This window comes from Sparus aurata, chromosome 17 (genome assembly GCF_900880675.1).
Source record: "Sparus aurata chromosome 17, fSpaAur1.1, whole genome shotgun sequence".
NCBI classification, from domain to species: Eukaryota; Metazoa; Chordata; class Actinopteri; order Spariformes; family Sparidae; genus Sparus; species Sparus aurata.
Window position 1 is genome coordinate 1983249 of NC_044203.1, and position 11066 is coordinate 1994314.

Consider the following 11066-nt stretch of genomic DNA (forward strand, 5'->3'; position numbering starts at 1 on the left):
CACCGTACCTCCAAAGAGCGACAGGATTCTGCATGACCTATCATCGTTGCCCTTTTTGATTCTGACACGAAAAGAAGAGTGTTGCAAGCAGCCTGGAGTAAGAAAGAGGTGAATTTCAAGGATACACAGATTTTCTTCGACCATGACTTCACATTTAAAGTAAGACAACAGAGACTGCTGTACAAAGACGTCAGAGAGCAACTGATGGCCCAGGACATTAAGACACATATTCTGGCACCAGCAAAGTTGAAAATGTTAAACAAAGACGGGACAACTACGACGTATCCAAACCCTACAACAGCAATTAAAGAACTGAAGGAGAAAGGCTTATACCAAGCAGATAGAAGAAAATGAACTGTGGATTAATGAATTGGATTGCCCTTCCCATCTCTCTCTCACTCTTCTCCTCTCCTCTCCTCCTCTTCTTCTCTCTTTACCATTACTATTTTTCCTTTAATTATCAAGCAAAGCTGAATGTTGGAGGAGATAAGAAGAACATTCGTGGCTAATGGTGCCACCATAGAGCAGCAAAAGGGCTACTGCAACAACGGATAAACTGAATAAGGTATGAATGCATTGAATTGTACCAGAGGTAGTCAATTAATGCGAACTGTGGGGATTATGTTTATTTTTTTCCCTTTTTCTCTTTTTTTCTTCTTAAATTATTGACTCTTTTTTTGTAGAATTGTCAGTTTTACCCAAATCCATGATATTGATTTGTTTGTGAGGGGATTCACAGAGAATGGGGGGAGAAGACAAGAGGGAAAAGTTGAGAGGGAAAAACCAAGAAAAAAAAATATATACATATAAGTGTTATTCAAAGAGGACAAATATCCCTTATATTACTGTTAATCTTTGTTTTGCATATGTACTCAAGGATATCTTGATTGCCTATATAACAGATGTGTGTGTGTGTGTGTCTGTGTGTGTGCGTGCGTGTGTGTGTGTGGCGGGTTGGGGGGGGCATCCAATGGAAACTACTGGTTTAAATAGCTTATGGTAAAATTAACTTGTTTATTCAGTTAAAGAGAAAAATAGAGATATGGAAGAACAATTTTTGGTTAATCCTTGTATTGCCTGAGAGTATTGGCTTGTTTTTTTGTTATATTTCTGATGGATTACTTTACTAACAGTAATCTTTTTCAGTAATTTTTTTTCTCAGAAACGGAGAGGGGAAAAACAAAACATTATATAAAAAAAAGGGGGGGGGGGGGGGGGGGGGGGGGCCTAATGAATTTATGAAAATGGCAATTGTAAATGATAAATGCTGAGTTTTATTTTAATTTATTGTATGTATTCCCCCAGTTAATAATTTGCAATTAAATTAACTCTAATTAAAATAAGAAATATAAGCAGTTGTTTTCGGCGGTTTTTTGTATTGGGAGTATGCACTTGTGAGAGTATGTGTGTGTGTTGAGAAGTGGGGATCAGTGGACACATGTGTGGATGAATGTAACTCTGCCTGTGTATGGGGCTCTATCTTGCACTAAGCGCAATTGACTTTGTACACTGGCGCTTGTATAATTCCTATTTTGCATCGACTCACATTGGAATTTTCCATCCGCAGACGCTCGTCCTTAAATTAGGGAATGACTTTGCTCTCCCGGGGGCGGTTCAGCGAAAAGAGGAGGCGTGTTCCGGCGCAAACGTTCACTGGTGCTATTTTGCTGTTTCAGAAAACAATTCCGCAACAGACCAGGAAAAACCTAGTCTAAAGTCAGTGGCGCTTATTCAGATGCTATTTTAAGGGCGCATGCTTGGCCATAATGTAGCGTGTGCTCAACGTGCATACACTTCGCTTCTCTCATCTACAAGGAAGCAGTTCCCGTTTTTGCAAACCATATGTGGCGGCACGAGGTGCGTGCTCTGGACGGCACTCAGTTATTACGGCATTTCACGCCAAACAACGCCACCCTGGGGGTTTCACCCAGGGACCTTTTTACCTTTTAAAGGACAACTTGTAATGAAAATAAGGCACTCAGGTCCGTTTCACAATGAGGCAGAGACCACATAACTGGGTACAAAACATTTATTTATTTTAGTTCAAATTTCAAATAAAATGTATTAAGAAGTCACTCACTGGGGCAAAAATGGGGACCAATCAGGGCTGAGACTTAGTGGGGGGAGATGGGTCCAAAACATAGAGGATCCCAGGAACACCACACGTGAAGTAAATAACAGTGAAGCAAAATCAACCTAAAAAGTGCAAAACACAAGAGGGACACCGCCACCAGGACACCAATCCACCACCATAGGCTCAGCACCTGAATGGGGGAAATCAGAGGACAGCAGGTGAGAACACTAACATTAAATACAATGAATCAAACAAGAAATCCAAGACTTAATCTTACATCTAAGATTTGACACAACTAAAATAGAATTAAGATTTACATCAAATGAAATTCACCTGCAACCTGCAAAGACCAAAATAACCATAAATCTAACAAATCAGAATTACAGGTTGCAGTGAGACCAATTATTACAAAAGAAAATAAAGAAAAGATCATAAACTACTAATCACAAAGAATGGAATAAATTCTCCCACTGTACTCTCTCAAACACACGCACACACACAAAACAAGTGACAGGGTTGACAGTACACGGTTCAGTATGGGATTGCCGAGCAACGATTAGGCCACGGCAACGCTTAAAGAAAGCCTGGACGAAGGCTAACACTTTTAGCCAGCTGTAGTGAGCAGCCAGGAGCCAGACAGACAGCGTTGAAGCCCCGCAACCTCGGATGCAAATAAAAGTCTGTGTCAGCGCAGTGTGAGGCCAAGCAATGAGTCAAAGCAATAGCTACGTAAAGCAATGCAGCTGTTAGCAGCACGGCAGCTAGCGGTGAGGCAAAGCAGCGAAGCAAAGCAGCGAAGTGAAGCCAAGCAAAGCAAAGCAGCGAAGTGAAGCAAGGCAAAGCAAAGCAGCAGCGATTTCTTGCAGGTTAGCGGTTGCTATGCCACTACACAGGTGTCTCTAGCCTACAATAAGAGAACAGATATTAGCAACTTACGAGTGGCTGGAGGAGGAAGCTACAGTCACTGTGCTACATACCAGTCAGGCAATCACGGTCGGCACGGTGTGGAGCAACACGATCCGCTACACAGCAACCAGCAGCGGACATTAAGCAGCACACAACCAGCAGCGAGCAACGTGCGGCCAGCAGCAACACCCAAGCGAGCCTGCTAAAATAAAATGACCACCATGAAAACTGGAGAGACAACGTGAGACCAGACTATAGTCGCAACCGGCAGCCTACCTGCAACCAAGTGAAGGCGGAAGTGAAGGGCGCCAGGAAGTCACGTGACCCAGGCTCTGTCAGGCAAGAGGACAACCAGGTGCCCTATGCCTGCCTTTATAAGGTGCTCCCTCACAGTGATTGGCTGGAAAGAGCCACACAGCTGAAACCCATCAAACGCTCCTTCATACTGCTACAATCTACCCCCATCAATTGAATCGTCGTCCCGACGATGAACTAGCCAGCAATGAGCCAAGAACAATTACCGCCACGGTCGAAATAAAGCGGCAACTGCGTTAGACACTGGGCCAGGAAGGTTTACACCTCTTTGTACCATCCCACCTGCGGACCGTGGGAGATGATGGGCATTGGAATGTTGACCTGCAGTAGATCTAGTGGTCCGCCGTGCAGCCACTTCTTCAACAAGGAGGGAAGGACCCATCTCAGAAGCAGGATCCACTGCTAAGAGTGGCACAGAAGGAGCGTGGTCAGACTGTGGAAGCAATAACTGGGGGGGTGATTTGAGTCACAGCTGCGGCTTGGTGGGAAGTGGTCAGAGAATGCTCTGACCTCAGGAACAACAAATCGCCATCACATGACAGCTCATCCTCTGACTGAGGCTGCTCAGCAGACGGAAGAGAGACAGCGGTACTACCTGGAGGGTCGACCCCAACCACAGCCTTCAGCAGAGTACGATGGACCTGCCTGGCTCTGGTTGGATCATCCCTTGGGGCTATGGTGTAAACTGGCCCCCCTTCCTTCGGTGCCCTCAAAACACGATACACAACCGAGGCCCACTGATCCTGGATCTTATGGCGCCCCCGAACAGTAAGATCTCGCAACCACACCAACTGGCCCTCCTTTAGGGGAATGTCACGGACAGATTGGTCATGATTCCTCTTCCGACGTTCTGCCGCAGCCTTCAACCTGTCCCGAGCTCCCTCGAAAGCCATCTGCAAGCGTGTTTGGTGCTCCTGGAGCCACTCGTGAACACTGCCACCAACAGGATCTTGAACACGGCCTAACAGAAAATCAACTGGGAGTCTAGGCTCTTGGCCAAACATCAAGAGGAAAAGAGACTCACCGGTGGCTTGATGCGGGGTGGTGTTGTAGGCATACAAAACTTGGGGCAGACAGGAACTCCAGTCATGCTTACGTGACACTGGTAGCGTACGCAACAAGTTGTGAAGCGTGCGATTAAAACGCTCACATTGCCCATTCCCCGACGGATGGTATGGCGTAGTGCGAGACTTCTCTATGCCATACAAAGCACAAAGCTGCTGAATGAGGGAACTCTCAAAATTTCGCCCCTGGTCCGAATGTATTCGGGCCGGGACACCAAATTTTGAGAACCATTCAACTACTAACACTCGAGCTACAGTGGTGGCTCGTTGATCCCGGGTCGGAACAGCCAACGTGTACTTACTGAAAACGTCAGTCATTACAAGGACGTCTTCCATGCCGTTCCGGCTGGGCTCCAGAACAGTAAAATCAATGGCGAGGATCTCGTTAGGCCGAGATGCCAGCAAGTGCCCCATGAAGGTACGGGCAGTCGGTTGACTCTCCTTGGCAACCTGGCATCTCTCGCATGCCTGGCACCACTGTGCCACCTCAGCCGACATGCCTGGCCAGTAACACCGCTGCCGCAGGAGCTCTAAGGTTCTCTCGACCCCCTGATGACCATGCCCCTGGTGAACCTCATTCAGCACGTCTGCTTTTAAAGCAGCAGGTAACAACAACTGAAACACGGCTTCTGCCCCGTCCGGCCGGAAAACCTGGCGATACAACACACCATTCTCCTCCACCAACTGATCCCACTGCCTAAGCAACACCAAGGCTAAGTGAGACGCATTCTTGCGCTCCTCTTTATTTGGATGTTGTTTACGCCTCCAGAAAACCAGAACTTCTTTGATGACGGGGTCGTTATACTGGAGGGTGACAATGTCAGAGGGGGGATGATGGGGCAAGGCTGCAACGGCAGCTTGTGTTGCACCCACCTTTTGCACCTGCAAGGCCTGTTGCAACGGCTTAGGGAGCAGTGTGCCACGGACCATCGTTTGCATGTCCTGTGGCTCAGGGGGATGCTGGCGGGAGAGAGCATCCGCGTTCTTATTGCTTCGGCCAGAGCGATATTTAAGTTCAAAATCAAAGGATGCCAGTTGGGCTGCCCAGCGTTGCTCAGTGGCCCCCAGCTTAGCGGATGACAGGTGGCTTAAGGGGTTGTTGTCGGTGTAGACAACACATTTGTGGCCCAACAGATACTCCCGAAACTTTTCGGTCATCGCCCACTTGAGCGCCAAAAACTCCAACTTCATGGAGCTGTAGTTTTGCATGTTGCGCTCAGTGGGCCTCAAACCACGGCTTGCATAGGCTATAGGCCTCACCTTACCGCCCTGCTCTTGTGATAACACAGCCCCAAGACCTCCATAGCTGGCATCCACTTCCAAAATAAATGGGAGCGTGAAGTCTGCATAAGCCAGAACAGGTGCCGATGTGAGCCTGGCTTTGAGTGCCTCGAAGCTACTGTGGCACTCCTCTGTCCAGCGACCAGAAAGTGTCTGATCAGCCCGCTTGGACTTTGGGCCTGCCAGTTCTGCCACCAGCTTATGCAGAGGTGCAGCCAGCCTTGCAAAACCATCTACGAAGCGGCGGTAATAACTGGCAAAGCCAAGGAACGAGCGCAGCTCAGATGGAGTGGCAGGGGGTGGCCAGCTGGAAACGGCCTCGATCTTACTAGGATCAGTTGAAACACCTTTGTCAGAAATGACATGGCCCAAGTAACTGACTTCCTGTTGAAAGAAGGCACACTTACTGAGCTTCACCTTTAGCCCTTCCCGCTGCAGACGCCCCAGCACCACACTCAACCTCTCCAGATGTTGCTCGATGGTAGAGGAGAAGACCACGATGTCATCCAGATAGAGCAGCAGAGACTGGCACTGCTGGTCACCAAAAATCCGCTGCATCAACCTCTGGAAGGTGCTGGGAGCGTTGCAAAGCCCAAAGGGCATACGGTTCCACTCAAAGAGGCCAAAGGGAGTACAAAAGGCAGTTTTGGAACGATCAGACTCTACCACAGGGACCTGATTATATCCGCTGGCCAGGTCCATGGTCGAAAACCAACGGGCCCCAGTCAAGGCATCTAAAGACTCGTCTATACGGGGCAACGGAAAAGCATCCTTCCTGGTTTTCCCATTAAGGAGCCTGTAATCAACACACATACGAACAGTGCCATCCTTCTTCTTGACCAAAACAATTGGAGAGGCATAGGGGCTGCTGCTCTCCCTAATGACCTGAGCACTTAGCAGTTGGTTAATATGGTCTTTAACAACCTCATACTCAGATGGAGGGATGCGGCGGTAGCGTTGCTTCACTGGGACATCATCCAAGAGGGGGATCTCATGGGAAATCAGGTCAGTACAACCAAGGTCCCCGTCATGGGCCGAAAAGATGGAACTGTACTGACCAAGAAGAGCCCTCACCTTATCCTGTACTTCAGCAGGCAAATGACCCAAATCAATGGCTGCTATCGAATCCTGCACTGGTGGGGAGACCGACTGAGAAGCCACTGTAGCCACCAAAGTTGGCACCTCAGTAACACCAGCAGGCAAGCTGACAACACGCACCTCGTCTAAGGTGCCAACAACTGCATGAGGATAGAGCAACACATCGGAAGCGCCGACATTCACAATGGGAATGTAGGCTGTGCCCCGTACCACCGGCACAAGGGCAGGAGAAGCCAGCAGTCCGGCTGGCAGGCCAGAGTCTAATGGTTCAAACAACACAGTGCTGCCAGAGTACTGCTGCGAGCAGGTGGCCGCAACAATCTTCAGCACCCCACCTGGGATACGACAAGCCCTTTTGCCACGAACCTTTACCGTCCCTGCGCTCTGATCAATCTCAACATTGGCTTGATGACACTTTTGCAGAGCCTGCATGACACGCTTGGGGACCTCAGACACCACCGGCAGGTCGAAAAACGCCAGGCCATGATGCCCAAACAACTCCCTGTAGCACTTACGTATAACATTCATCCCTAGAACACCTGGAACCTGGGAAGACATACAGCCAGGAGGATCCTTGACCACCAAAATCCCACAACCTGGCAACCTCTTACCACAAAGCTCCACGTCTAGCTCAAGGTAACCAACATAGGGGATAGCCAGGCCATTGGCTGCTCTAAGCTGCAGCCAGTGACACGATTTCAGGCGTTCTTGGCCCCATGGCTCAAAGTGCTGTTGAAAAAGAGACTCTGTAATGGTTGACACCATAGACCCTGTATCTATCAGACAAGAAACGGCAATGCCGCCCATGCTCACATCTAAATGGGGACAAGACGACATGAGCTTGGACACTTCCACGTCACCTACACCCCTGGAGCCCGTAACTGCCCCGCCCAAACTGTGGCTCTGCAGCTCGGCGGGCACTAGTTTTCCGGCACCTGGGCAGGGTGGAATGGCCTGTTTGACTGGGAGGCTGGCAAAGGATGCTGAACACGGAAAGGGACACGGGCCGCATCACACTCCCTAGCAATGTGACCTGGTTGCTGGCATCGCCGACAGATTATGGGACCACGAGAAGCTACTCGGCTATGCTGCCGAGGGCCCTGCAAATGGGAAATGCTCTGAGTCAGTTGATTCACCTGCCCATGCTGTAACTTTAGCATTTCACGCAACTCACGCAGCTCGGGTATTGGTGGGGAACCAACACCTCTCTGGCTACTACCCTGAACCACACACTGAGCACCGAAGATAGAAGGGACAGATTGACTCCGACCCCTAACACCCCCGGGTAAGCCCTCGCGTTCCCACCTGATGGCCTCACTCCTAACCTCAAGTAAGGTAGCGGTAGGCTGCCGGCGCACAAACTGTTTCAGCTCACGACGAAGGGCCCCATCCAGCACATGCTCCACAAACTGGTCACGTAACAAAACCTCTGCATTGGGTATGCCACTGGGTGCACGCTGCTTCACAGTTGTCATGAGACTCATCAACACAAGTGAAAACTCTAACAGGGTCTCGCTTTCTTGCTGCCGTCGAGAAAAAAAGGCTTCTTGTAAAGCTACATAGGACTCTACGCACCCATATAGCTCCTGTAGCACCTCTATGATTTTATCTGGATCGGAACGCTCTCCACTGGAACGGTACTTAATCTCCTCACGTGCCTCACCTTCCAAGTGGTCAAATAAGAAGAATGCCTGATCGGATGTAGACAAGTGACGTGCTCTCATACAAGCTTGAACCTCCTCCAACCACTCCGTTAACCCCATCCCTAACTTTCCCCTAAATGTGGGACATTTTCGGTCTCGGGGCACAAAAATCAGTCGCTCTGTTAAAGGAGCACTGGCAGTAGAAGAAGCAGGTGTATGAGAAACTGGGGGCGCTGTGCTAGGGCCAGGCACGGCCGCAACCTGTTCCTGTCTCAGCCTCTCGTTATCTGCTCTTAGCTGAGCGACAACTTCCCTCAGTTCCTGCAATTCTGCCTCCATGACAACCTGTAACAACTAAAGCTTTCCTACCGTAAGGATGAGACCAGGGAAAAAGGGAAGAAGGAGGGCAGGCTCCTCACAGGACTCTTCTCAAATCCAAGAAATCGACTGCTGCTTTGCCTCGGAAGAAGAACACAGGTCAGACACCAACACTTAAAATGCTTGACACTCCAAATGGTAACACTGTCACAAATTCTCATTCAAAGAAAAAAACAAAATACCAGAATATGCGTCTCTGCTCTCAAATTGCAAATCCTGCCGACAACGCCAGATTGTGGCGGCACGAGGTGCGTGCTCTGGACGGCACTCAGTTATTACGGCATTTCACGCCAAACAACGCCACCCTGGGGGTTTCACCCAGGGACCTTTTTACCTTTTAAAGGACAACTTGTAATGAAAATAAGGCACTCAGGTCCGTTTCACAATGAGGCAGAGACCACATAACTGGGTACAAAACATTTATTTATTTTAGTTCAAATAGTCTTAAAAATGTATTAAGAAGTCACTCACTGGGGCAAAAATGGGGACCAATCAGGGCTGAGACTTAGTGGGGGGAGATGGGTCCAAAACAAAGGGGATCCCAGGAACACCACACGTGAAGTAAATAACAGTGAAGCAAAATCAACCTAAAAAGTGCAAAACACAAGAGGGACACCGCCACCAGGACACCAATCCACCACCATAGGCTCAGCACCTGAATGGGGGAAATCAGAGGACAGCAGGTGAGAACACTAACATTAAATACAATGAATCAAACAAGAAATCCAAGACTTAATCTTACATCTAAGATTTGACACAACTAAAATAGAATTAAGATTTACATCAAATGAAATTCACCTGCAACCTGCAAAGACCAAAATAACCATAAATCTAACAAATCAGAATTACAGGTTGCAGTGAGACCAATTATTACAAAAGAAAATAAAGAAAAGATCATAAACTACTAATCACAAAGAATGGAATAAATTCTCCCACTGTACTCTCTCAAACACACGCACACACACAAAACAAGTGACAGGGTTGACAGTACACGGTTCAGTATGGGATTGCCGAGCAACGATTAGGCCACGGCAACGCTTAAAGAAAGCCTGGACGAAGGCTAACACTTTTAGCCAGCTGTAGTGAGCAGCCAGGAGCCAGACAGACAGCGTTGAACCCCTGCAACCTCGGATGCAAATAAAAGTCTGTGTCAGCGCAGTGTGAGGCCAAGCAATGAGTCAAAGCAATAGCTACGTAAAGCAATGCAGCTGTTAGCAGCACGGCAGCTAGCGGTGAGGCAAAGCAGCGAAGCAAAGCAGCGAAGTGAAGCCAAGCAAAGCAAAGCAGCGAAGTGAAGCAAGGCAAAGCAAAGCAGCAGCGATTTCTTGCAGGTTAGCGGTTGCTATGCCGCTACACAGGTGTCTCTAGCCTACAATAAGAGAACAGATATTAGCAACTTACGAGTGGCTGGAGGAGGAAGCTACAGTCACTGTGCTACATACCAGTCAGGCAATCACGGTCGGCACGGTGTGGAGCAACACGATCCGCTACACAGCAACCAGCAGCGGACATTAAGCAGCACACAACCAGCAGCGAGCAACGTGCGGCCAGCAGCAACACCCAAGCGAGCCTGCTAAAATAAAATGACCACCATGAAAACTGGAGAGACAACGTGAGACCAGACTATAGTCGCAACCGGCAGCCTACCTGCAACCAAGTGAAGGCGGAAGTGAAGGGCGCCAGGAAGTCACGTGACCCAGGCTCTGTCAGGCAAGAGGACAACCAGGTGCCCTATGCCTGCCTTTATAAGGTGCTCCCTCACAGTGATTGGCTGGAAAGAGCCACACAGCTGAAACCCATCAAACGCTCCTTCATACTGCTACACATACAAAAAAAAGTTGAAAAGATTTAAACAGAAGAACTAATTTTTTTTCCCTCTGATATGCGATGCGCCCGCCGTAGCCGTGAGGGTCCGGGAGTGGCAATGCGCGATGTGCTCCTAGTGGAGCGGGTGGACGGAGATGGAGTTGGGGGAGGAGGAGGAAGGAGGAAGGGGCACACCAGGAGCAGGTGGTGCGTTTGGAGACTTGAAGCGATGCGCCTGAGAGGCTGCAGCAACATCGCCACCCGGTCAAGACGGGCATTCAGTGGCGTGCGCAGACTTTTTGAAGGGCAGGGGCGAAAAGAAGGGCACTTCAGCGCGTGTTCTGGCTCCCAAGAGGACGCTTTAGTGCGCATTTTGGCTCCCAAGAGGGCGCTTTAGCACGCGTTTTGGCTCCCAAAAGGGCACTTTAGCGCATGTTTTGGCTCTCAAGAGGGCAGTTTATCATGTTTTAACCAGCCAAGGGGGCAGTTTAGTGTGTTTTG

At 49.1% G+C, this 11066-nt stretch overlaps 1 long non-coding RNA gene across 3 annotated transcripts; it reads right to left on the reverse strand.

Moving 5' to 3' along the window:
* Positions 1-9163: 9163 nt before the first annotated feature.
* On the reverse strand, positions 9164-10574 carry LOC115566716 (uncharacterized). Of its 3 annotated transcripts, XR_003981074.1 has the most exons (3): positions 10407-10574; positions 10202-10332; positions 9164-9414 (listed from the first exon to the last, which is right to left on the reverse strand). It is a non-coding gene; the product is annotated as an uncharacterized LOC115566716 (long non-coding RNA). The 3 variants fall into 3 exon arrangements; XR_003981072.1 differs by having other exon boundaries at positions 10202-10574; XR_003981073.1 differs by having other exon boundaries at positions 10161-10574.
* Positions 10575-11066: the final 492 nt, after the last annotated feature.